This window comes from Suricata suricatta, chromosome 5 (genome assembly GCF_006229205.1).
Source record: "Suricata suricatta isolate VVHF042 chromosome 5, meerkat_22Aug2017_6uvM2_HiC, whole genome shotgun sequence".
NCBI classification, from domain to species: domain Eukaryota; kingdom Metazoa; phylum Chordata; class Mammalia; order Carnivora; family Herpestidae; genus Suricata; species Suricata suricatta.
Window position 1 is genome coordinate 11,067,871 of NC_043704.1, and position 27,120 is coordinate 11,094,990.

The following is a 27,120-nucleotide window of genomic DNA, read 5'->3' on the forward strand; positions in this document are numbered from 1 at the left end:
TCTTCTCAAAGTAAAATAATATCTAGGCTGGAAGGGACCTTCACATTAACCTAAGTCAACACCCTTATTTATAGAACAGGAAACTGAGGCACCTAGCAGCTTCATGATTTGCTCAAGCTGATCCACTGGGTGATGGCTGAGCTGGAGATCACAGCATGGTCTTCTGACTGCAGATCTCTGCAATTTGCAATGATTTGTAGCTGCACTGACAGGTCTGGGATCTTTGGGGTGATCCTTTGTAGGTCCTTTGCTTCTGATTCCATTGGATGGTAGCCAGAAAAAAAATCCTACATGTGGTTATCATTCCTCTGCCATTTCACTTAGTTCTTGGAAACACAAAGCTTTCAACTCTGGACTGTCTAGTGCCCAAGACAATGTGGATGTGAAGATGACAACGTGCATCTCTGTGATGCACATATTAAGGCTGATTGATAGAAGGCCACGGATAAAATGTCACATCTTATAGATGTGGATGGGCCACGGGGCCAGTGATAAAGCGAGACTGGTGGGCTCTGACATCCACACAGCCTGGCCTTATTATTGACAGTGGGAGAGAGTATTGATCCAGCTGCCAAGATGATCCTATTATGCTATTAGAATATTCGATTTGCATTTTTAATTCCTTTAGAAGAGATTGGCCTGAGGCAATTATGGCAGGAAAATATTAAGATGGATCCAGCTTCTTTGAAAATAACTCAGAAGAAGCTTTTAGGAAGATGCAGTCATTATCAGAGAAAAGTTTTACTTATCAAAAGGGGTAATGAGGAAGCTAGAAAAACACATGGCTAGGCAAGTTGGAAGGGCTCATGGATCCCAAGTTTTCCCCTGTGGAAGAGATAAAAACTACCCGACCATAGGACACAGTCTGGACCAGTTTGGGCATCGCTTACATTCCGTGTGAAATCCCTAGCGTGAGGCACTTTGTTCTCATTTGAGCAGATTTCCAGATGGTGTCCCAGAGAGGCTCAGCAGAATTGTGTTCCCATGCTCTGCTGCGGCTGATCTTCCTCTGTTGGCATACCCGCTTGTTTGTTTGTTTGTTTTTTAATTTTTATTCATTCATTCATTCATTCATACATTTATTGTTGTGTGCTTTGTGGGGGCTTGGCACTATGGGCAACTGAAGTCAATCCTCCTTCCCTTGAGATAATTATATATATATTTTCAACTATAGACTCACTTTATCATAGCTTATGGGGAAATCTGTAGAACCCAAGGTAGTAGCAGGTGTTTCAAAACTCTAAATTGCCTCCTGTGAAGTGTGGATGATCTTGGTTCCATTAGGGCTGTCGGGACTGGATCTGTGGTCCCAACTGTTCCTGAACACTTGGGGAATTTTCTGGGTAAAGCTGAAGTGAGGTCATCAAAGAAGAAACTGAAGGCACAGCGAGATGAAGTCTGCATGTTCAGTGTAGGAGATAGGAAACTTTTTCTATAAAGGACCAGAGTGTAAATATTTTAGGCTTTGGGCACAGGAGGGCCACCTACTGTCTCTGTCTCGTGTCCTTCTGATGGGTTCAGGTCACTTGACAAAATCTGGCCTCAGGCTGGATTTGGCCTGCAGGCCACGGTTTGCTGAACCCTGGTTGGGTGGGCAGCACATGCACATCAAATCATTCCCTTGGGTTATTGGTTGAATGCCTTCTACATGGCAGATACTCACTTTTGAGGAAAAAAGACTTGGCTTCTGTCCCATGGAGCTCTGGTAGAGTGGGAGAAGCAAACATGCAAGACGTTACAATAAGGCAGGATAACTGGTATGATGCAGGGAAGGACACCCAGTAGAGGGTTGACTGCATCGATACCACCACCTCCTTCACTGACACCAGAAAGAACACCGTAACAATTGAAATCTACTAGATTTCCATGCTAAGGGTTTTCCATAATGCAATGGAGGAGGAAAGGAAAAGCTGTTTAGGGAAATCCAGAAAAGGCTTTCAGAGGTCACTGCATTTGAGTCGAGATTTGAAGGAATAGGAGTTTGAACAAAGAAGGAACACCGTTACAAGGGCAATGGATAGAGGAGAACACAGTTGGTTTGGTGCCTCTGCTCAGCAGCTCAGGGTCTACGTGATGGAGTCTGTTGGCCAAACCAGGCAAGGGAGTAACAGATGTCATACTGACCATGACAAGGCTCACCTAGTAGAGGTGTAGAGGTACTGATGGAAAGAGAAAGGTGGAGACACAGGGGTTTTAAGGAGGTTGATTTATGCCCAATATGAAGAGGACATTTTTAGTCACAGGAGGTTCCATTTGTCCACTCTGTAGACATGCACCAAGTTCCTGTTTGTTTTGGACATGGCCTTGGATGCTGGGACCCTAAGGAGCTTGAGAACAAAGCCTGCCCTCCAGAGGCTTTGGTGCCTTTGCAGGAGGAGGTGAGCTCCTGAGAGCTATATGGCTGCAAACAGGGAGGGTGATATCATAGGTGCATATGAATAATGTATTTAAGATACAAGTGGTGACTTTGAGAGGCTTTGAGAAACTTTAGTCTCATGCAATATGCAAATTGTTTAGTCTCCTGGAAAACAAAACATATTTCAGAGCATATGCTCTTCATAGACTTGGCAGAGGTAAATTTGCCTCTCGCCTTTCTGCAAACTGTCAGATTCATTTAGTCCCTGGATTCTGCTGAAAAATTTTCCTGAGGTATTCATTTCCCGGGGCTGCTGTAACAAACTGCCCCAAGTCAAGTGGCTTAAAGCAACAGAAATTTGTCCTCTGACAGTTTTGAAGGCTAGAAGTTCAAGATCAAGCTGTCAGTAGGGTTGGTTCCTCTGGAGGTTCACAAGAAGTGAGAGTATCTATTCCACGCCTCTCTCCCTGTGTCTGGTGGCTGTCTGCCGTCTGTGGTGTCATTCACTGGTTTGTGGCTGTCTCCCTCCAGTCTCTGCCTCCACCTGACATGCCTTTCCCCCCATACTCCCTCTGGCTTTCTATTTATATTTTTATTAAAACAATTTTTTAATGCTTATTTGTTTTTGAGAGATAGAGCACAAGCCAGGGAGGAGTAGAGAGAGAGAGGGAGACATAGAATCCAAAGCAGGCTCCAGGCTCTGAGCTGTCAGCACAGAGCCTGATGTGGGACTTGAACCCATGAGCTGTGAGATCATGACCTGAGCCAAAGTCAGATGCTTAACTGACTGAACCACCCAGGCACCCTTGCCTTTCTCTTATAAGTACACCTATCATCAGATTTAAGAAGGATCACACTAAGTCCAGGATGATGTCACCTTGAGATCCCGAGCTTAATTATATCTGTAAAGACCTTTTTTCCAAATCAGATCACATTCCCAGGTTCTGGAGGTTAGGACTTAGACATATCTTTTTGGGGTCCCTTAAGTGTAGCCCTATTCAACCCCCTATACCTGACAAATAGTAGCCCTTGTGATTTTTATTTATTTTTAAACTTTTTTAATGTTTAGTTTTTGAGAGAGAGAATGTGTGTGTGTGTGAGCAGGGGAGGGGCAGAGAGAGAGGGAGACCCAGAATCCAAAGCAGGCTCCAGGCTCTGAGCTCTCAGCACAGAGCCTGATGCAGGGCTTGCACTCATAAGCTGGGAGATCATGACCTGAACCTATGTCAGATGCTTAACCAACTGAGCCACCCAGGCACCTGCCCTTGTGGTTTTTAAGGACCATGCTGGTTGCATCCAGGTTGCCTACTATGTTATGGGGAGACAGGAAAATCTCCAAGGATGGGGCTTGTCGCTGTAACTTGCCTGTGAGAACAAGAACACTTCTGTGGAGTGAAGCTTCAGAGTGACTTCAGGCAGGGGACTAATGTTTTGAATACAGGGGCTCATGAGAATCGAGGCTTGGCAGTGTTTGCCCCCAAGACCAGCTGCTTCCAGCAAGGCTGCTCCTGGAGCTCAAAGTGGTCCTGTCGGCAATGTCACCCTGCAATCCAAAAGACAAAGATGAATGGAGAAAAAATGTAGTACTCTTGATTTCTCAAATGATTCCACCTAATGAATCCATCACATTCAATAGAAACCACATTAGCAATTCCTGTTATTGGTCTTATCCTCCTGAAAGCCCCTGAGGTCCACCCCAGTGCCCACATGATCCATTCAGAGGAAAAAGAATGCAAAGTTTAAATAGATTTTTCTGTAAGGGGAAACTGCTAGGGTGAAATAATGCAAAGCGCAGTGCAGAGGTGGCAGAGAGAACTGGCTTCTTTTCACTGTTGTGGAGCTAGCTAGGTGGTTACCATGCAGCCCCATAGAAAAACTGAGACCTTTTCAACAGTTAACTGGAGCAACAATCTGGTGTTCTGAAAACGTTTGATTCAGTTCTTCATAGCTGTAATGGCTGTGGCATATTCTTGGGGAATACTGTAACTATGTCAGTTTCTGGAGCTGCATTTTTGTTTCCTTGCTTTAAACAGCTGACTGGAGGGGCGCCTGGGTGGCTCAGTCGGTTGAGCATCTGACTTCAGCTCAGGTGATGATCTCGCAGTTTGTGGGTTTGAGCCCCGCCTCAGGCTCTGTGCTGACAGCTCAGAGCCTGGAGCCTGCTTCCGATCCTGGGTCTCCCTCTCTCTCTGCCCCTTCCCTGCTCATGATCTGTCTCTCTCTGTCTTTCAAAATTAAATAAAAATGTTAAAAATAATTTAAAAAATAAAGATAAAAAAATAAATAGCTGTCTGGGTCCTGGTTTTCAGCTATTGCCACACTTAAGTTGCTTAGCTCAGTTTAGCAAACATTCTTAAGCACTCACTGTATACCATGGCTCCTTGCCAAGGCCAGTTATTAAGATGCTGAATTAAACTATTTTAGATATGAGGTGGGGTATGTGGGATCCTTTCCTTTGAATATCCAAGGTAAGTCTCTGGTTTATTTGTAAGATGCATTGTTTGATGTGTGCTTTTGAATGGTAATGAAATGGAGGGCCTGTGAGGTGAAGTCAGTCCTCTGCAATTTTAACTTGGGGTCTTCACTTTCTTCAGCTTTGAGTCACTATGAATAAATGCCTTAAGCCATCGTCTCTCTGGGTCTTTTGAAGGAAGCACAAGATGTTAACACGATGATGCTCTTTCCAGGGAACAGCACCATTAATTGGGTTTTGGCTAGTTTCTGTATAGACTGAAGCTTGATTTGGGTGTCAGCAAGTTGGAACTGGAGCACATCCATCTTTCCTGTAAATTCGTCTGTTCCCCACCCCCATCCTTATCAATCGCAGTCAATACGGTTGCTTTTCATCAAGATTCTCCCGTGAGAAAGGGAAACATGGAAGAGGTGTCTTTGAATTTCCTTTAACTTCTAGAATCAGTGCTGCCCAGTAGAAATATGAAGCAATGTAATTTAAAATTATCTGAGGAAAAGAGATGGATGAAATTAATTTTAATGGTCTGTTTTATTGAACACAATATCCAAAATATTAAAATGTCAACAAGCAATTGATATAAAAATTATGGAGGTATTTTATGATTTTTTCATATTGAGGTTTCCAAATCTGAGTGTTTTTTTTTTAAATTTCTTAATGTTTATTTGTATTTGAGAGAGAGAGAGAGTAAGTGGGAGAGGGGCAGAGAGGAAAGGAGACAAAATCAGAAGCAGTGTCCAGTCTCTGAGCTGTCAGCACAGAGCCTGATGTGGGGCTTGAACCCATGAGCCATGAGATCATGACCTGAGCCGAAGTCAGATGCCCAACTGACTGAGCCACCCACGTGCCCCCTGGGGTGTTCTTTACATGCATTGCACAAATTGATTTGGACCAGCCGTATTTCAAGTGCTCAATAGCCACATGTGTTTAGTGGTTACCATACTAGAAATTGCACTTATAGGGGAATGTATCAGTATTAGCTTTTGATAAGAAGGATATATCAATCTTTTTAAAGAAGCACTGAGGAATTAAAATGGATTACTTTGTGGGAAGTTTAGGACTATGTTTCCCGAGAAGAAAAATTTATGAGAGTTTTTACTATAAAAATATCTTCAAGGTTGAGTGCATGTGTGTGATGTGTGTAAATGCACTTTTATACATAGGGGCTTATATTTTAATGTGTTATCAATAAGGAACACGAATTGATAACTGGCTGCAGAATGTACTGACTGTAATGCTAGTCTAAGACCAATTAAAGGCTAGCAGTGTAAGTGTTATAGGCACTGTATCCAATCAGAATTATTGCATAATGATTAGAAAAAGTAAAGGGGGTCGACAGCACACTGGGAGATTTGCATGGCTGTGCTTATATGTGGCCCACATTGTCATGCAGTTGTAGGGGGAAAAATTGAGAACTTCCAGTTTGGAGAAGAGAAAGAAAACAAAAATACGCTTGCTGAGGCCACCTATTCATCATGTAATCATGGTTAGTATCTAGTAGCTTTATTTAATTGGGATAGGGTATTAATTTGGATAGTATCGTCCTCACCAACACTTGTCTTGTGAAGTGATGTTAAAGTGCTAGATTCTTTATAATTTTAAATGAAAAAGATAAACAGTGTGAACAACAAATAAAGAATTATGTACTGATGAGTCTCCTAGGGAATCACTCGCTTACATAAGACATACAAGCACTTGTGTGCCCACCCTATGCACATACAGCCCACCCAACCCATCCCTCCCTGATTGGACCACCTTCATTTAACTCAGCTGCTAATATAAAATGGGTTGCTAGCAAATATGCTTGAACCAACTCAGGCAGCAAGTCCATGCCACTAATCCCACCCCTACCACAATCTCAAGTGCCAAGTGGCATTGGTGCCCCAGGTGGCATTAGTCAGAATGTTTAGTTCCATAACATTATAGCTGAAAGTGATCTTAGAGGTCCTCCAGTCCATTCTTCATATTTATTAGGAAACTGAGGCACTGGGAAGAATGCCCATGGTTGTGTAGTCAATTAGTGGCAGAGCTGTGACCAGAACTCAGGGCTCCTGATTCCTATTCAGTGCTTTTCACATTGAGAATTAGGCAATGGTTTATCAGTTAGAGTCCCTTCATTCCTACAACTCAGTCTAGGTATTTCAGACAGAGGGAATTTAATAAAGGGAATTGGATACACACATGATATAATAGCTAGGAAATCACCAGAAAGCCAATAGGCAATCAGCAATCAGTTCTAAGAGCATCCCACTGCTATCCCTAGGGCTGGAAGGACATTGGGAGGGACTGCCTGACTGAAGCTGAGAACCCAGCCTGGAGGGCTATCAGGTAGGAGACAGGTACTGTTGGAGGCCTTGTTACAGGAAGAGTAAGAAAGACTCTCAAGTCTTACCACTGCCTCCTATTGGACAAGCACATTAGAAGGGGTTGGCAAGGGGTCTGAGAAATGCAGATTCCTGTTGGTGTAGAACAGAGCAGGGCAAAGGTTGGGAAGACATCTGAGAACAGATAGACACCTGCCACCACAGATGGATAGCCTTAAGAAAGCTATATGTCTTTATAACAGCTTTATCATCTACTTCTGTTTTAGAACTAATCTTAGAAATGATTTGTGCACCAAGTTCACAATAATGAAGGTGGAGTAGAGATGCCAGCTGAGAAGCAAACCTTGGCCATAAATGTTCACAATGAAGAGCTGGCTGTCCCCAGCATCCCTTTGGCCTTATTTTGGTCCATCCTCATTTATTTGTCTGGAGATGTTGGACTTCCCAGTTTCTTGTCTGAATCTATAGCCTTGTTCTTCTTTGACAATGCACTACTTCTGCTCATGGCTTCCTGGAGATTTCTTCTACCTGTTTTACAACTTGGAACTTCTGAGGGTGGTTCCTCAGGTACAGAATGAACCCAGAATCCATGTCTGATGGGTCACTTTTGCATAGGAGTGTTTTTTGGTTTTGTGTTTGTTTTTGAGATTTCACAGTACTTTTTTTTTTTAAATCCATCTATTTATTTTGAGGGAGAGAGAGAGAGCACAAGTAGAGGAAAGGCAGAGACAGATGGAGAGAGAGAAAATTCCAAGCAGGCTCCATGGACAACACTGAGCCTGACACAGTGCTCAATCTCACAATGGTGAGATCATGACCTGAGTCAAAATCAAGGGTTGGTGGCCCAACTGTCTAAGCCACCCAGGCACCCCAGTAGTACAATACATTTTAAATTATTTTTTAACATTAAATGCTGCATGTCAGGAGAGAGTTAATGTACCTAGCCCCCCAGAGGAGAAGGAGCTGAAGCACTGAGACATTAGCCGTCTTTGAAGATTTTCTTTTTTCCAAGAACTCTCTTGAATGCTTTGTACCTATTAACCCAGGTAAGCCTCACACTCACCATGCTATGTGTTAGAGCAACTGGGTCTCCCCATTTTCAGGTGAGGACACTGAAGACTGGAAATGTAACTTGATCAAATTGGAAGGTTGATAAGTGGTGAGGCTGTGTTTGGAACCCATGCAATTTGTCTGAAGTGTCTATTTCTTAACCACTCATCTGCCCTTCGCTCCCATCCATGAGGGCTGGTGCAGGTCCTCCCCAGGATCCTCCCCCTGGCACATGGTGCTCTGATACCCAGAGGGCCACTGGGCTGGCAGGGAAGCTGCTGATGCTGTCGTGAGGCGGTGAGTGCCGCATTATTGCAGGGCACTTAGTTGCTAATTGCCATTTAATCACAAGATGAATATAGTTATTTCTTTTCTCTCCCTACCCCAGTGCCAGTGAGATGGTAATTACCACTGAACTAAGTGCTGAAGATGTGGCTTTGCACGGAGCTGGCTCTAAATGCCACATCCTTTGAGCCACCACATTCCTGGCAGCACTCATTTCCCCACGTGGCTAATTAAATACATTGCTTTGATAACAGATGCTCCTTCCAAACTTCCCATTTCCCTTAAATGAGGACTTCCTCCTACCCCACCTAAAGAGATTTGCTTTAAAAAAGTTGGATTTTATATTTGGTAAGTTAACTCACATTTTCGTAGAGGTGACATTACATTTTGGGCAACGACTGAAATTAAAAACTTTGCATTTGGATAGTTCTAAATCGACAGTGAGTTAACTGAGATTTGTTTCTCCACAGTTCCCTGTGTCCACTATTGCATATGGAGGTCAAGGCCTGCTTTTTGTTTTCTGTGAAAAGTCTGAAGGATGTAAAAACAGAGTTATATGGACACCCTCTAAGCATAAAAATACCATCTATCGACTTATGCTTTTCTGAAGATTTTTCCTCCAGGTGCCTTTTAGATGAGTCAGGCTTGATCTGCTTTTTGCAGAGGGTAATCAAGTGAGCAGGTTAAGTGGCTTGTCCAAAGTAATTCCACAAATGCCGGCCGGTTTTCTGGCTCCTGGTCAAATGTCACAGCGGATACCTGAGGTTAGTAAGCCTTTGACCTTGTAAAGACCTCATTGGTTTGGTTCAGGTTTGGAACAGTCTGCAGTTCCAAAACAGGTCATCTGAATAGCAGAGAAGCCAAATGTTCAAAATCAAGAAGGTTGCAACACGAGTGTGATCCCCTGATGGGCCTTGCAGGGACCTGGGGTGGGGGTGGGGGTGATAGAAACACTCGAAGTCCCCGTTGAGGAGATGGTTAAGTCTTAGTTGGTTTTTGAGGTCTCAGTTTACGGTTTTTGGGTGGGACCTCCCTGTGAATCATTATCTAAGTGCCCTAACAGAAAGCCTCCAAATTGGTGTCTTTACCCAATAAAGCAGTGGTTCTCAAACTTAGAGCATTCAGATATCCCTATTAAGACACAAATTGCTGGGCTACTCGTCTAGGGTTTTTGATTAAGTCTTGACTGGGGTCCCAAAATTTGCATTTTTAACAAGTGTCTGGGGGCTGCTGCTGGGGCTTGCCTGAGGATTGCACTGCTAGAAACCAGGGCATGATGAGCACATCACAGTGCAGCGTGGTGTTTCTGGCTGGGCGACTCCCTGAGAATCCTCTCCTCCAGGTGGTGAGCTACTTCCCAACAAGCTCCACCATCCTTGAAGACCATGGACTCCTGTTCTTTAGGCAGCTAGTGGGTCATGAAAGAGAGAGATCACAAAAGATTGTGCCAGAAGATTCTAGGGCCATCAGTCATGTGGTTCTAGCTAATTATAAAAGGAAGCTGGGAACAGAGTCCAGCAGGGTCTTTGGGAGGAAAAGGAAACTCAATTTAATGAAAATACAGCCATTTTCTTGGGCCACACCTAAATTATGAAAGCCCTCCTCTTTACTTCCACCTGCATCCATGACCCTGAAATTATTGATCAGTCATTGATTTTGAAAGTTTAATGATGTTCTTTGACCCACCTGAACATATTCTTGAGAACTGGCAAACGGAGATGGGGAAGCACATGGCTGTCTGTGTTCCTGGCATGGACGAAGACACTGTGACAGCAGTTCACAGAGGTGAATGGTTTGTCTGCCTTGGAAACCAGGCCAGATACAGAACGGGGGTCTCCATCTGTGCCAAGTTTCAATGTATCGTCTCTCAGCTCCACCTCCACCCTTTCCTACCCTGATTTGTGATGCTAAAACTGGACCCTGTAACATTCCTTTTGTGCCCACTGGCTGAATATTAACTTCATCGCCACTTCCCAGAAGCTTTCTCCACCATTCCTCCTGCAAGGACAGGCTGCTCCTCCAGACCGACGCTGGCCTTTGCCTTCCAGAAAGGTTTATATTTTTTAACCCCACCAGCACGTTGCAAGTTCCTGTGGTAGCCAAGCTCTCTGCTGAGGTCTATGTCTCAGCCTTGTGGGTGGCCAAGCCTCGGGAGAGAGACTTCTCTCTTAATCCTTGGTCCCTTTGTCTGTCTTCTGTCACCCTGGAGGTAAGAGCCACTCTCCACTCAGGCTACTTCTTTATGGTCCATTTTAAGCCATTTTTCACAGTTAAGCACCTTTTATAGTTAACATTTCCTTATTTTCCTTGTTACAATAACTAGAGTGATTTTTTTCCCAGACCCCGTCAGATGTTACCTCCCCCTTGTTACTTTTGCTATAGAAAAGCAAAGTTGAATGTACCTCCTCTCAAATCTCAAAGCAGAGCAGCCAAACTACACCCATTTAAGGCTCATTTCCATTGAGTCTCCTTCTTTATTATTTGCTCTCAGAATGCTGATTTCCTGCTCTGAGAAAGGCTATTGTTCTTACTAAAGATCCAACGGGAAAAGGGTGAGGGGGCCTTGACATCTCAGACTTCTAGACTCTCTCATTTTGAGCCTCAACAAGCAGGGGCTCCCATGGGTAAGGCCCTGGGTAGGATTCCCAGGTTAGCAGGGGGCATGAGAACTAAAAAGGAAGCACATGTGTCATCAGTAACCAGAAACCAGTCTTGCTGTCTCGGTCTCTGTCCAGGGGTGAAACCAGAAAGTGAACTGTGTATAACCACCAGGTCTTTTGCCCTGGCTTGGTTTTGCTGCCACAGCAGTAGGGAATCAATGCAACCTAAAAAAAAAATGCCAAGAAAAAGTTGAATAAACAGCACAGGACCTAATTTTAGCCCACAGAAATAAAAGGTCAGCATAGAAAAAGGATAATAATAATAATAATAATTCCAGTCAGCATTAGCTACTTATTATTTCTTTTTCTCCATAAAGGATGGATCCATGCCAATGAAAGGTTGAGGCCAATTCTGCTTCCTTCCTTGTGAGCTAACCTTGGTTTCCCAGACAGGCCACAATGAAGGCTTCCCATTTGAGGCAGGCCCCGTCTTGGACAAAGCAAACAAATTCCTGTGATTTAAGGACCCTGAGAAAGCTCTTTAATAGGAAACCTCTACCCTATTGCTACCACAGCTTAAATTTCATCATGAGAGACTCATGAACGACCATCTACAGCTTCCTCCACCCTTTAAAAAATTGCACTGAAAAATCATATATCATAAAATTAACCATTTTGAAGGGAAACTTTAGTGGCATGGAGTACATGTACAACACTGTATAACTACCACCTCTATCTGGTTCCAAAATGTTTTCATCACCCCAAAAGGAAACCTTGTACCCAATAAGCAGTCATTTCTTATTTTCCCTCCCTCCAACCCCTGGTAACCACCAGTTTACTTTCCGTTTCTATTCTGGGAATTTCTTATCAATGGAATCATAATGTTTTCAAGGTTCATCCACATTGTAGCTTCCTTTTTATGGTTGAACCTAAATGCTCATCAGTGGATAGGTGGATAGCTAAATGGACTGTAGGGTATATATATCAAATTATTTCCTGAAATTTTACTTGAGAGAGGAGAGAGAGAGAGAGAGAGAGAGAGAGAGAGAGAGAGAGAGAGAGGGAGAGGGAGAGAGAGTCAGAGAAGGAGGTGGGGGCAGAAAGAGAGAGAATCTCAAGTAGACTTTACACTCAGCATGGAACCCAGTGCAGGGCTTGATCCCAGGACCCTGGGATGATGATCTGAGCTGACTTCAAGAATTATCTGCTCAACTGACTAAACCACCCAGGTGCCCCTCTCTTTTAAGTGATTTTTAAATGATCTACTCAAATAGAGGAGATAATACATAGCACCACTGCCACCAACCGGTATCTTACTTTGAATGCGCTTATCTGATACAATTACTTTGGACTCAAAGGACCAGAGGAAATTGCAAGGTAGAGAGGACTCTCAAACTACAGAGAGATGGAGAAGGGATGGAGGCAGTTGGAAAACCAACTACAATTGAGTGGATGTCTGACTCTGGTTTGAGTTCTAGGAAAGGATTCCTGTGTTTTTTCTCTGACTAAATGCAACATGGCTTTGCTGAGTGGAGAATCAAAACATGCACACCCCTCATTTTCAAAGATTAGTGCTAAAAGAGGGTCTGGGTGAGAGAAAATCTGCTTTCTGTTTATCCAGCACACCTCTGGATGTGGATATGGTCCTCAGCTGCAGAGCGTATAATCCCATCAGCCCCAAGTGGGTACAGGCGATGCCACAGATTGACGCTGCTCCCATGTGACTGTCTGGGGATCACACTTGCTACAGAAGTTTGCTCTACTCCTGTTGTTTCCACTCCTAAGGTAGGACAATAAAATACCTTTGGAAGGAAATAATCCAAGAGTCAAGGAGAGAGATTTCCCTTTTCATTTTCATTGGGAGTTAATTTGCTGGCAATTACAGTGTCTTTACCATACACTTAGAGTTTCATTCTTTTACACTCCAGGAAGAAGAATGACTCTTTATGACTTTTTTATTTTAATTATTGATGCTTAAAACCATGAGCCATTCATTTCCTGCTTTCTCGACATTGGTAATTGACTAATTCAAGGCAGGTGTGGGTTTTGAGAAAGCTGTTTAGTTGGCAGGAGAAATGATCACTGCAGGGCCCGTGCTGTTAATTTTGCCCACAGATAATTATCAGTCATGTAACACTGTAGTCTCCACATTGGAGCACACAGGTGGTTCCCTATAAGTAGCTGTTTCCTCTCGATGCCAATGCCTGGGATGGGGCTTGGGTTATCTCTATAGGTGGACAGATAGGGTATTTCTAAAGTAACTGCCGAGGTACATGTAGATCTTTCATTCTACCTACTCTTTCCTCTCTACTTCCTGTTAACATCCAGCTAGTGGTAAAATTTTTTAAATTCTATTTAAAACTTTTTTATTTTTTTATTTATTTTTATCTGTTATAGGTTTTTAAAAAATGTTTTATTTTTGATACAGACAGAGACAGAGCATGAGAGGGGGAGAGGCAGAGAGAGAAGGAGACACAGAACCAGAAGCAGGCTCCAGGTTCTGAGCTAGCTGTCAGCACAGAGCCCAATGCAGGGCTCGAACCCACGAACGTGAGATCTGACCTGAACCGAAGTCGGAGGCTCAGCCAACTAAACGACCCAGGCACCCCTTATTATTATTTATTTTTTGAGAGAGAGAGAGAGAGAGAGAGAGAGAGAGAGAGGTTGGAAAGGCAGAGAGAGAGAGGGAGACACAGAATTTGAAGCAGGCTCCAGGCTCCAACCTGTCGGCATAGAGCCTGATGTGGGGCTCAAACTTACCAACCATGCGTGAGATCATGACCTGAGCCGAAGTCCAATGCTTAACCAACTGAGCCACCCAGGCACCCCTGCTGCTGGTAAAATCTTGTACCAAATTCTGCTTGGAAGTGATTTACTCTTAAAAAGACCAAACAGAAACAGCTGCAAAGGGAGAATGAGTAAGGATAATTTAAGTGAGGAAAGATGTGCAGCCAGAAAAATCATAGAAGTGTAAATTGGGAATGATCACATTTTGGATCAGATATGTCACTTTATTAGAGAGAGTATGCATGAGTTCGGCCAACATTTCAAGAGAGTGTAACATGTTTCAGAAGTTGTGCTTCACTCCCCAGACATTTGAAAAAAGTAGTCCCAAACTTGAAGAAATACACAAGTTTATCAGGGGAGAATGAGTTTTAAAATCAAATCATGATAAAAACAGGATGGGTGTTATAATCAAAGAGAGAAAAAATAAAAGAAGGCATCTAGAGGAGGAAACTTCATTTTTGGAGAGGAGGTGGGAGATGATGAGGGTACAAGGAAGTGACATTTAGCTCAAGCTGGAAGGGTGAGGGGGATTTGTTAGGTGGATAAGGGAATTCTAGGAATGTCCAAATGAAAGGACACCAGCTGGCTTTCAGATTGGTAGTGAGAGCCATTTAGAAGGCAACTGGGAGACTGATGATAAGGTAAGAGGAGGGAGCATGAGTGGGGTGATTCAAGCAGACATTTGGAGATAAGTGAGAACATATCTATGGGGAACTCTTGGATGCAGGAGCTTAGGGAGAGAGAAAGGAGATATGGATGATGACAGTATTTCCAGCTTAGGTGGACAGGTGGACACTAATACCCTTAATGGAGTGAGAGAAGGTTTGGAGAGAATAACAATGAATTCAGCTCTGGCCGTGGTGAGTTGAAGCTGCTCCAGAGATATGTTGGGAGAGGTAGCTGGTTGGATTTGGGATTGCACTCTCATGGTCTAGAGAGAAGGCAACTCTGATGATCTGTAGGTATCAACACATCTAATTCTAATTGTAAGCAATTAACATATTTGGGAATGATATTAGAACTTCTGGCATTTCGGCCGGAAATCCTCAGGAGGGCATTCTTCATCATAGTTTTTGTTTTCTTTGGTTCAAACAAATTAAGTGTCCTCATGAATGCCTTAGTACTTTATCTGGTGATGTGTTTTATTTCTATTTTCTTAGTCTCTGGAGAATGGAACAACATGTTTAAGTTACATACTACCTATTACTACCACAATGTGAATCTCTGGAATAGTGTTTATGTTTGTACAACCAGTATAAAGTATTATTTAAAAATTCAAAGTGTCTTAAAGGGAAATGGCTAAAGAATTACTTGTCAGTAGATTTCTCCTTTTTCATCTTTTTTTCCTAGTGAAAGACAAAGGAAATAGTCACTAGCAAGAATGAATAGCAGCCCAATGACATCATTCAATGGGTTGTGTGGCAATAGCGGAGGGGGTTGGTGTTTCCAACCAGACTTTGCCTTTATCTGCCTCTTCTGTTCATGACATGTGATGGCTCCCCAGGGATGGATGGATAAAGTCCAGAAGTCTCAGGCTGATTTTCAAGTCTCAGATTTGAACTCCTTTGACTTTTATGTCCCGGTCTTGCTAACTATCACTAATAAAAATTCCTGCTCAAGCCAGTTGGGTCTTCTTGCCATCACCCAAGTATGGCATAGACATTTCCGCTCCTGTGTTGGCTCAGGCTCATCTGCATCATCCAGAACTTTCCCAGTACCCAGTGCTAATGACTTGATCAGTGATGATGTGAAGTACATAGCTATTTTCAATATGCTTTGACATAACACACTCTGTTGTTTTCAGAAGGGTCTCTCTGGCAGCAGAGGATGGGCAAGAGATACCGGCAGGCTTTTAGAAGGACTTGCAGGGTCAGACAAGCAGGAAGGAAGCAGCAGCAAGTCAGATACTAGGGGAAAGGAATCAAATTAGACATTTCCTAAACACTGGGTCAACCAATGGTCATTGGTTGCCTTTTGGATTTCTTTTTTAGATGGCAGTGGGGATGGGGAGACTTTTACTGGTATGTGGGAAAACAGGGAGAAGGACAGAGAGCAAAAATGTAAACATAATGTATATAATAACACATATATTATATACATAATATATAATGTAATATAAGAGTATCTGATCCAGTTTGGGACAAATAAGTTCTTGGTGTCTGGGATATCCAGGTGGACTTGGTCAGTTGGGAGCTGAGAATACCACACTCAAGAGAAGCCAGACGAAAGGGTATAAAATAAGTTCAATACAGCACCACAAATATTTGCATGCTAATTGTGGCTTCTTAAGTCTTTGAGGGGGGTTGAAAACAGTTTGTTTTTCACATAGTTTCAGCATCATTCTTGCCATCTTCTTTTGAAGGTTCTGTTTGCAAGGTCTATGAAGAAAACGCTGGCTTTGCAGTCTAACCCACATTTGTCACAAATTCCAAATTCATGGCATCAGAATTACAAGAAGTTTCATATTATATAATTAGAAGAAGATTCCAGTCCTTGGTTCATTGACTCTGGAGCCATATTACAGTCTTGTTGTATTTGATAATGACATAGCAGAAATTCTATCAGAACTTGGCTATCTGGAGAGAGATTCCAAAATGCTTTAATCTTGTCACAAATCAGAAGCAGCTGCTCCTTATAAAAAGGAAAGTTCAAGTCTGAATGATCCACAGAAGAGCAAACGTGACTTACAGTCTTAAATAGAAGGTTCTGGGCATTCAATGGGCAGGTATTCTCCATCAAACAACACTTCCCCTGCACTGATTCTTGTTGCTTTTATTTCTTTAGAAGTCTCCCAAACTGAACATTGCATTTGTACAATAAACTTTATCTCAGGAACTAGGCATTTTGTAGCCAAGACTAAGCATCCTCTTGAGATTTTTACACACTGATGAAAACAGATACGTGGTAAATGTGATTTAAATACAACTTGCTCCCTGTGAGTGAATCACTGAAGATAGAACTGTGGTTATTGTCTCTCAATCAAGGACTTCCAGCCTCAAGTGCTGAGCCTACAAACCTATGTAGGTTCTATGATGACATGAAACTGCTGTAGTAGAAACTCTAAAACTAACAAGGGTATTAGCTTCATTGATTTTCTGAAAATGGGAAAGAAAAAAAGAGTGCTCAGCTAAGTCCAGGAAAGAGATTTAATACAACTGTCTTTTAATAATATTAAGTTTCCTAGAATCAATATTTTCTCCCCTCATATTATGCTATGGGTTGCTACACACCAGTTGCTATGTAGGAGAATGGGAATCAATAGAAGGCTTACCTTCTTGGGAGACTATTTCAAAGGTCTGCATAATGGAACATAGATCAGAAAGAGTGAAATTGAATTTTAAGTACACTGACATTATGCTATCATCTTCAACCAAGGGAATATAGATTGTTCTGGAGCCCATGGGACCCATGAGGCACAGGGTGAGAGGTGCAAGTTACTAATCGGCCCACAGAACTCCAGTTTCCTGGAGACTGTTTAACAAATGCTAAATTCAGGCCTCTGGGCCACACCCAAAAATATTTTCAAACACTTCCAGGTGAGTAGGGATGAGGGTGCATTCTTTACACAGTTTAGCACAGTGGCTCTTAAATTCAGCCAGACCCAGTGTGTGTTAACTCAGTGTGTGATGTTAAAACCCTTTCTACTCAGCTTCTTTTTTACTTTATTTTGGAAAATTGAGTGACTATTTCCTAGCCAATAAAAATAACTCTTGATGGAATCCCTGAACTTTTTTTTACCACAGTGCTAACGTGACATTTTTTATTAATATCTATGGAAAGCACTCAATATTTCCACAAAAATATTAAAATCTCAAATTTCAGGTGCCTGGTAGTTCAGTGGGTTGAGCATCCTACTCTTGATTTTGGTTCAGTTTGGGATCAGGGGATCATGCCCTGTTTTTGGCTTCATGCTGAGCATGGAGCCTGCTTGGGATTCTCTCTCTCTCTCTCTCTCTCTCTCTCTCTCTCTCTCTGTGTCTCTCTCTCCTTCTCTCCCTCCCTCCCTCTCTCTCCTTCTTACTCTCTCTCTCTCTCTTCCTCTCCCTCTGGCCCTCTGTCCACACCACCCACCCCCGCCGTCACTCTCAAACTAAAAAAAAATAAACATCAATTGTGTAGAGATGGTAGAGCACCTTAGTTTTGTGGGTTGATTCATAGTGGTACTAGACTTGTATTTTAGGAGGTTGAGTTGAAAAACAATTCTGGAGATTTACTGTGATGTTGACATATGCAAGTCAGTATTTGTTTTAAAAACATTGAATGACTCAGCAACCCAACTTTAGAGAACTAAAAAATTAACATTCACACAACCACCTATTCATGAATGTTTATCTCTTCTTTATTTAAAATTAACAAGATCTGGAAATAAACCAGGTGTCTTTCACCAAGTAAATGGTTAAGGAGCCACGGCGCATTCATACCATAGAATACCATTTAGCAATAGAAAGGAACGGACCATAACTCTGATGATTCTCTAAGTTGTTCTGTTGTGTAAAAAAAAAAAAGCCATTTTAAAAGGCTGCATAATGCATAATTCCACCTCTATGACATTTTCTGGAAAGATCAGAATACACCAGGAGAGCAGATCGTGGTGTGGGGGCTGGGGTTGGGGTAGAATTTAAGTGTAATAGGGATTTTTTTAGGGCAATGGAGCCGTTCAGTATCCTGATTGTGATGGCGTTTGGCAAATCTACACATGTGTTAAAATTCATAGACCTGTATGCCGATGGGGAGAAAAGGCTAAGGTTAATTTGACTGTACAGTGAAAAAGAAATCTAAAAACTACTCTTATCTTGACTTTTAAAAAAAAATTGGAAATGGCTGCATTAGTATTATCTTTCTGTAAAAATAGGTATTAAATATAGATAAAACCCCACATATCGGGAGCTGTAAGCACATGTATGGTGAGGTTATGGGTGTGATCATGGAGATGCCTAGGGAGGAAGTTGCTTATGTGTTATTTTCCAGGTGACCTACAGGAACCTGGAAGTCTTCTGGTCCTTATTGTGGACTGGACAAGCCTGTGTTAGATGTAATCAGAGAGCACATTTGCATGACTCATAATTCCTAGCCCCTCCTGTCTTCTCATTTTAGCACTGTGAAGTAGTAGGACAGGACTCCTTACCAGGGTCTTGTGGGCACAGAAAATGGAGGTATGGGAAGGTCAGGTAGTCAGCTGGTGTCAGATCACCAACTGGAGAGGAACTGGGACTGGCGTTCGGAGGATTTGATTCCTGGCAAGTTCCAACTCTAGGGTTTGTTTTTAATTTAAAAACAATTTTTAATAAAATCAATTCTTTTTTTATTTGTACCCGCCTACAACTAGGTGATGTCCTATGAAGCTGGAAATCCATGAGACCACTTAAGCGGATTTATATATGTAGCCAAAGAGTCTCTTGTCACAACAAACAACACCCCACTTGGTCACTCAACTGTAGAGTAGTAGAGAGAATTTTAATCCTTGCCGGTTTTTAAATTTTTGGCTCACCTAGGGACATTTGCTAAATTTCTTGAAACTAAGTTATCTCATCTTAAAAAGAAAAGTAATATGTGGAGGGCATAGCTCTCTAACAGAATTCTGGGATGACGTGAAACAGGTACACTGTGGAGAGAGAGTAGACCCCAGCTGTGGCCACATTTTAAAAGCACAGTCCTAGAAGACAAAAGCATGGGCCATGGGCACTCAAAGCAGACATAGCGGGCACGTTGGTGTCAGCCCAGAGAGGGGCAGCACCAACCAGGAAATGACCCACTGTCCTGAGCAGCAGACTGTTCTTTCTAGGAGAAAGTGGCTGTGTTGAGCACTTAATTTAAGATGGAATCCCAGAAGGCTGAAAGTTGGACTTTTCTTTATGTCTTTTCTGTCCTCACAACTCCAGAACTCTGCTTCTTTTTTTTTTTTTAAATGTTTGATTTATTTTGGGGGGAGGAAGGGAGGGAGAGAGGGAGAGGGGGAGGGAGAGGGAGAGGGGGAGAGATAGAGAGAGAGAGAAAAGAAACAGAGCATAAGCAGGAGAGGGGCAGAGAGAGAGAGAGAGGGAGACACAGAATCCGAAGCAGGCTCTAGTCTCCAAGCTGTCAGCACAGAACCCGACGAGAGGCTCGAACCTGCAGACCACGAGGTCATGACCTGAGCTGAAGCCAGATGCTAAACTGATTGAGCCACACAGGTGACCCCAGAGCTCTGTGCTTCTAAACTGCCTGTGACTTGTATCAGGAATGTTTTAGAAGTTCTGCAGAAGGCCAAGGGAAAAGCCAGGGTCTTATTCATGGTGCAGAGGAAGTCTGATTCCATTCTGAAGAGCTGGTAGCAGACCTGAAAACAAGTATCCTGGAGCAAAATGAAAAAAAAAGAAGAAAGAAAGAAAGAAAACCCAGATATAAAATAAGACCCTTTCTCTCCTCAAGATGGCTCACTGTGCTGCCCATGGTGCTAATACTTAGAAAGGTCTGCAGAGTGTTTGGGCATTCAGAAATCCGTGCATGGATGTGAGTGTCAATGAGGTCCTGTGGTACCGTGGGTAGGAGGCATGGTTGGCCTCCTGGTTTTTCAAGCCCTGGGTAAGCGGGTCAAGCTCATACAACAGCACGGCTGCCCAGTGTCCTTCTTCATGATGATAAAGGACTCTTGTGTGCAGTTTATGTCACCAGGGCAGGAAAGTGACTCTGTCTAGGAGCACGGAGCATGTTATCACTCATTTTTCCATGCGTGTTGCCGTAACACACTGTCACCTCTTGCTGGTGTGCTGGCCAGCAAGCAAACAAACCCACCTGCATGAGATCGGAGCTAACCTGTGTGTGAGTGACAGGTGGATGATGCCCTAGTCTGGGAGCAAAGAAGGAAATCAATGCATGTGCCTCGACCCTTTCCTCATAGGTTGAATCTCCCATAATTCCATCAGGGCCCTGGAGAGTCTACAGAGATGAAGTGACTGTCACTTTGGGGACCCTGCTTGTTCTCATCTCTGTCTGTTCTATTTCTCCCCATCCCTTTGTTCTACGCCCCCGCCCCCCATCACATATACAAATACATTGTTTCTCCTTTTCCAGCTCTTTCTCTGGAAATCTGCTTTTTAAGTTCCTCTGTAGGTTGTGATTGGCTATCCAAATCCAGGGTGAGCAATGAGCCCTCTCCCGAGAAGATTCCTTAAGAAGCTCATGGGGTAACATGTGTATATCTGTGAAAGTAATTCTAGAATTGTTGATAATATTTTCATGCTGATTAACATTTTTGAAGGCTAGTGGTCCAGTTGAAACTATTCCAGTCTTTTCTCCAAGTTTAAACTCATTCCAACTCACTGCCACCGTAGATGAAATATTTGTAACTGCACCCAGGCAGCCAGATTCAGAGTGATGACTGCTTGTTAGCCTACAGATTCCAAAATGCCAACCTCATAAACATGGAAACAAAATTCATTATTGTGGTGCTACATGCCAACTGGAACTTGAAAATTATGTATGTGTTTGCTGACTCTCTTCTGAGCTCTTGAGGTCCCCTCAGATACAATTCTGGTGTAGCTCTTTCGTTGTCCTTGTTGGCAAGGTTTTCCTCCCTTTATTTGGGAGGAAATTCACCATAGCTCTCCTCCTGCTCATAGGAGGTGTCTTTTACCTTCTTCCTCCAGTCAACACCAATGTGCTCCCTGCCCTCCAAGTGGTGAAAATGTCAGCTTTCCCTATCTGTGGAAATAAATATAAATATTAAGATTTGAGTTTCTCTGGGCATTGAAATTTGGAAAAATAATGCAACTTGATGAAAGTTTAATGGTACACAATTTATACCTAGTTGGCATTTGGTGTTCCCGTGGTTGAGGCTCTGGCCAAAATGAGTTAGAATGGTGAATTATGCAGAAACACCATTTTCATTGTTATTTTAAGAGCTTGCATGAATAGGTCAGATAATCTCTAATAACCTCTCCTGGCCTTGAGCATTATTGCTGCCCCCTCCCCCCCGTCCTTATTAGTTATTGCATCTCTAGCCACTTATTGGCACAGTGTCTCTTTTCTAGGCTTTTTATCATTTTCATTGCTCTTTAATTTCTCTGTCAGTCACTTTTAATGTGATAGATCCACACTGAACCAGTAATCTACTTAGTGTGAGGTGGGAGCAAGTGCCTGGATTTTGGGTACCTGGATATAAAATGATATTTTTTTGTTCAAATGTTTGGGTGTCACATTTCTTTATTGCGATAAAATATGCATAATATAAAATCTGTCTTAACCATTGCAAGGTGTAGAATTCAGTGCAGTGGGTACATTCAGAATGTTTGCAGCCATCATTAATATCTAGTTGCAAAGCTTTTTCATTGCCCCCACTGCAAACCTGTACCCATTAAGCTGTCACCCCTCTGTCCTTTCTCTCCAGCCTCTGGCAACATCTAATCTGTTTTCTGTCTGTATGGATTTGCTGATTCTGGACATTTTATATAAATGGAGTCATATAATATGTGGCTTTTTTTAATCTGGCTTCTTTCACTCAGCATAGTGTTTTCAATGTTTATTCATGTCCAAACATGGATCAGAACTCCCTTCCCTTTTGTTGACTGAATAATATTCCTATATTAAGCTTTTATTTCTTAAAAGTTTATATATTTATTTTGAGAGACAGAATGTGCAGGGGAAGGACAGAAAGAGAGAGAGAGAGAGAGAGAGAGAGAGAGAGAGAGAGAGAGAGAGAGAGAGGGAGGAAGAGAGGGAATCCCAATCAGGCTCCACGCTGTCAGCACAGAGCCTGACATGGGACTCGAACCCATGAACTGTGAGATCATGACCTGAGCCAAAATCCAGAGTCTATTGCTTAACTGACTAAGGCACTCAGGCTTTCAAATGAAGCTTTTAATTGAAGCACATTCTATTGCTGACTCAGGACTCATGGGCTCTGTGTTCTCCATGGATCTCTAGCTTCCTAGTTTCTTTCTTTCCAAAGCATAACTTGGAATTTTTTTTTGGAGCCTTCATTTTATTAATGAGATGATGGTGATGATGATGATGGTGCTGATGGTGATGATACTTATCTTCTTTTGAGCACCAACCAGGTGGCCAGAATAGTGCTGGGAAACTTTATCCCCACCACTAAATCGAACTCTCAGAGAAGTCATGCTAATTTGAATTTTAGGCCTGTTGGACAAAGAGGTAACTGAAGTACAGGTGAGTTAAGTGACCTACCAGTGCCATCAGTGTGTGAAAAACAGAGTTGCACTGGTGCTCAGGATTGACTGCTTCAAAACCTAGGCTCTCATGGGCTCTTGACTTGCCTGCTCCTTTCAAGCTGTTCTAAGTCAGAGACTAAGAGAAGAGCCTACTTTTCCATCTGGTCTGACGCCCTTAGGAAATGAGCTGGGCCAGCGCTCAGTTGGGTCATGCTGACCTCTTTAGAATGGACTTCAGTACTTTGGTGCTTTTGAGAGCCCCTAGGAGTCTGACCTGTCTGTTGGGTTTCTTCAAGGTACCAGGTCTTGTTGGGAGCTTTCTGCCTCTGCTCTTTCTTTGCTTCTTTCCACTTAGTCAAATATGTCTCCCCTTCCTAATTAAGCTCAACCCACTTCCCTCCTGAAAGCCTTCTCCCGCTTCAACCAAGTTTCATCACCTTGCTCATGATTCTGATAATATACTTTATTGTGCTTTGCCTTCAGGCCCTTATCATACATGGTCATATCATTAATTATGATTTTGTGTGCATATTTTGCCTCCCCAGGGAGATAAAACATGACTTCAGATCTCAATCTTTGCTTTACATTTCTTCAGTAGGTTCCCCAGCTTACCCCCAGCTTTTATCTCAGCTTTAGACCCAGAATGATACTTCGAAATATTAATTGGAAGTTACCAATAAAATGGTGGAATTCAACCCCACACTATCTCCTCTGAAGATGACCAAAGGCAGGCATTTAAAAATACAAAGATATAAATATAAAGTGGGTTTGGAAAGGAGCTGTACTAGATTGAGTCTTTTAGAAGGTAGTTTGGGAGTATCAGGAGGATGACTCAGTGGTTAGTATTGAGATTGGTCAGCTGTATTTGGTATGGCCCCTTGTTGGGCAGTGGGGACATGGGGCAGGGGTCCCTATCATGGCACAAAAGGAGACCTCCAATCTCCTGCTAAAAAAGACTGAATATATATCAGTGTTCCTCCAAAGACACCCTAGGAAATGTTGGTTAAAAGTGGAGTAACCTGATTGCTTTTGAAGCATTCATTTAGTCCTGGAACTATACTCCCCTAAAGTAGAAGTCTTTCTTGCTTTGGTTAATTTAAGATTTAGAGAGAATACTCATGGACTCCTGAAAGCCTTAAGGAGATATTCTATTTGGTTTGGGCAGGGACAAATGCTACTAACATCTCAGTGACTTAACACAATAAGAGTTTACTATTATTTCATATGGGTTGGTGGGGCAGGAGGTGGGGCTCTGCCCCCCACAGTACTCCACACCATCCATGGTGGTTTCAAAATGCCCTCCTCAACTCTCGCCATGCGCACACCTGTTTGACACTCCTCTAATGGAAACATGGCGTCTGTTGTCCCCTCTTCTTGAATCTGAGTCAGCTTGTTACCCCTTTAACTACTTGAACATGGCATATGTGATGCTGTGTGGCTTCCAAAATGGCTCTAGAAAGGCCATGAAGTTTCCACCTTTTTTGCTAGAACACTCCTGCTTGGAACCCTTGGTGGCCATATGTGGAATCCAATGCCTTGATGTCACCGTGTTGTGAGCCAGTCCTTACCAACTGCTGAGGATGTAGTTGGCACTTCAGGTGGCAGTCTTAGCCTTTGAGTCATATGTGTGTGAACAAGGCTTCAGATGATTCTAGGCCTTAGCCACTGAGTCTTCCTGGTCTCAGACATTGCAGAGTGTCAACAAGTCATTCAGTTTTTGTTCATATGTTTGACCCACAGAATGCAGGGGCAGAAGTTGATGGTTTAAGTCATTTACTTCTTCTGTAGCAATGGTAACTGGTGTACCATGTCTGACACTTTCTCCTCCATGAGGGGTTCAGGGCTTGCTGACAGGGTAAGAGATGGCAGGAGAGCTGAGACACAACAATAAAACGGTTTGGCCTGGAAGAAACATGCTTCATATTTCAATAGCCATGACTAATCACATATGCAGCCTTAATTTCAAGAGGGTGGAGAAGTATAATCCGCAATTCACTAGAAATAGACAGGAACTAGAAATTGATAAACATCAGTAACATCCACATCTGAAAACTGATAAGCCCATACCCCCTGCTATGGACCGAATTGTGCCCTCAACACAATTGTATGTCGAAGCCCTAACACCCAGCATGGTGGTATTTCAGGTAGGACCTTTGGGGAGTGATTGAGTTTAGAAGAGGTCATGAGGGTGAGACCCTGGTGATGGGATTACTGCTCTTGTAAGAAGAGACAGCAGAGAACTGGCCCCCTCTCTCCCCCCTCTTCCATATAAGGATCATAAGCAAACAGTCACATGCACGCTAGGGAGAGAGCTCTCAGAAGAAACTGACCATGCTGGCACCTTGATCTTGGACTTGTACACCCCAGAACTGTGAGACAATGAATTTCAGTTGCTTTAGCCACCTAGAGTACGTCATAGCAGCCTGAGGTGATCCACATGTCCCCCACTGCAAAGGTGATCAAACTTATTTCCTAGGTACCCAACTCTCACAGAGATTTTGCTGGGATGTTACACAGTAAAGGAAATAGAGCCCATATGGTTTATGCTTTCCTCTCATTGCATTATTTCATCTGGGTGATGTGCATTCTATGCCACAGCATGCGTTACCTACCAGTAGAACTTAAAAACATACGTCACATTCCTCTGAATCCTCGACATATTGATGTGCTTGATGGATTCAGACGGTCCCAGCATTTTGGCAAGTGACTTCAACAGATTTATAGATATGCTATGGAAGAGGCAGCTGTCAGCACACTATGACTGTCTTCTCGAGAAGCAGAGACATGTCCAGCTGCTTCTGGAGGTGAGCGGAGTTTTCTACCACAGCCCGTTCCCATCTGGTTTCACCTGTCACATCCCTCCAGGTAAGAGGAGAAGTGCCTGTGTGATCAGGAGAACCAGGTTGGTTCTGAGGCCCTCAGTTCTGTCACCAGCCATACTGATGGGCCTGCCAAGTCATAGTTCATGTAGGATATTTTAAAGGGGGAAAAATCACTTCAATGGCAACCCAGCTAATGGTGAACTGTCCAAAACCATAATTTTGAGTATTTGCTATTCACCGATGATATTCTGTTTTCAGAACAACATTATAAATTTCCCACAGGCTAATGGACAATTATGAATAGATTTGCTGTGCTTTGTTTTATTAGAGACAACAGGGTACATAAATACGATTCCGGTGGATGCTGATGAGCTGAGTCCCTTCTGAGGATTACTACGATTCTTTGCATTTTGGATTGTCTTTAGACAGCTCCAGTTGTGCCCCAGTGAAGGTGCTATTTTTAAAGGATGAAATCTTGTGGAGGAGATATTGATGTCCGGGTGACTCCTGGGGAGGTTTGCCTTGAGCATCATGCAGTGCACACACCAGCTGGCATTCTCTCCCTGCCTACGAGTGCACCGTTCCCAAAATCAACGATTAATGGTTGAAAAAGTCTGAAAAATGGATATCCCTTTGACCTTTCTAAGGTTTGTCATTTAGTTGACATACCCATTACCTCAAAAATCAAATGTGTTTGTCTAAACATTATTCTGATGTTTACTTTGGGCACTAAAGGGCAGACAGCTGACCACGGACCCGCTGACAGTGATCAATTCAGCCCCAAATCTTGTCACTTTCCCTGTTTATTCTGCTATCCATCTCCCCTTTGCCTGCCACCACGGCCACTTTCTGCTGCTCAGGCGCTTTTAAAACTAACAATAATCCAATTTAGAATTGATCAATGAGAATGTGTGGTCAGTAAGCAAAATGACAAAGTCTGCATGTAACCGCTGACCACAGTCATGGGGTATATTTTATATGGGCTAGAGGCAAATTTTAATTAATTAATTAATTAATTAATTAGTTAATTAAATGCTAACAGCATGCAAGCTCCTTCTCTGAGGTTTTTTAAAAGTCAGGTCCTCTAAGTTATACTGTCTTAGAAATGGGAAAAACTAGATCCCTCTACTCTGTTAGAACCAGTATCTTCTGGATTAGTGTGCCCAGAACTTCCTGTAAGGGTGGACATGGTCTATATCTGTGCCATCCAATGTGGTAGCCACCTGTGGCTGAACTTGAACCAGGGCCTGTGCCACTGAGGAACTGTATTTTTTGTT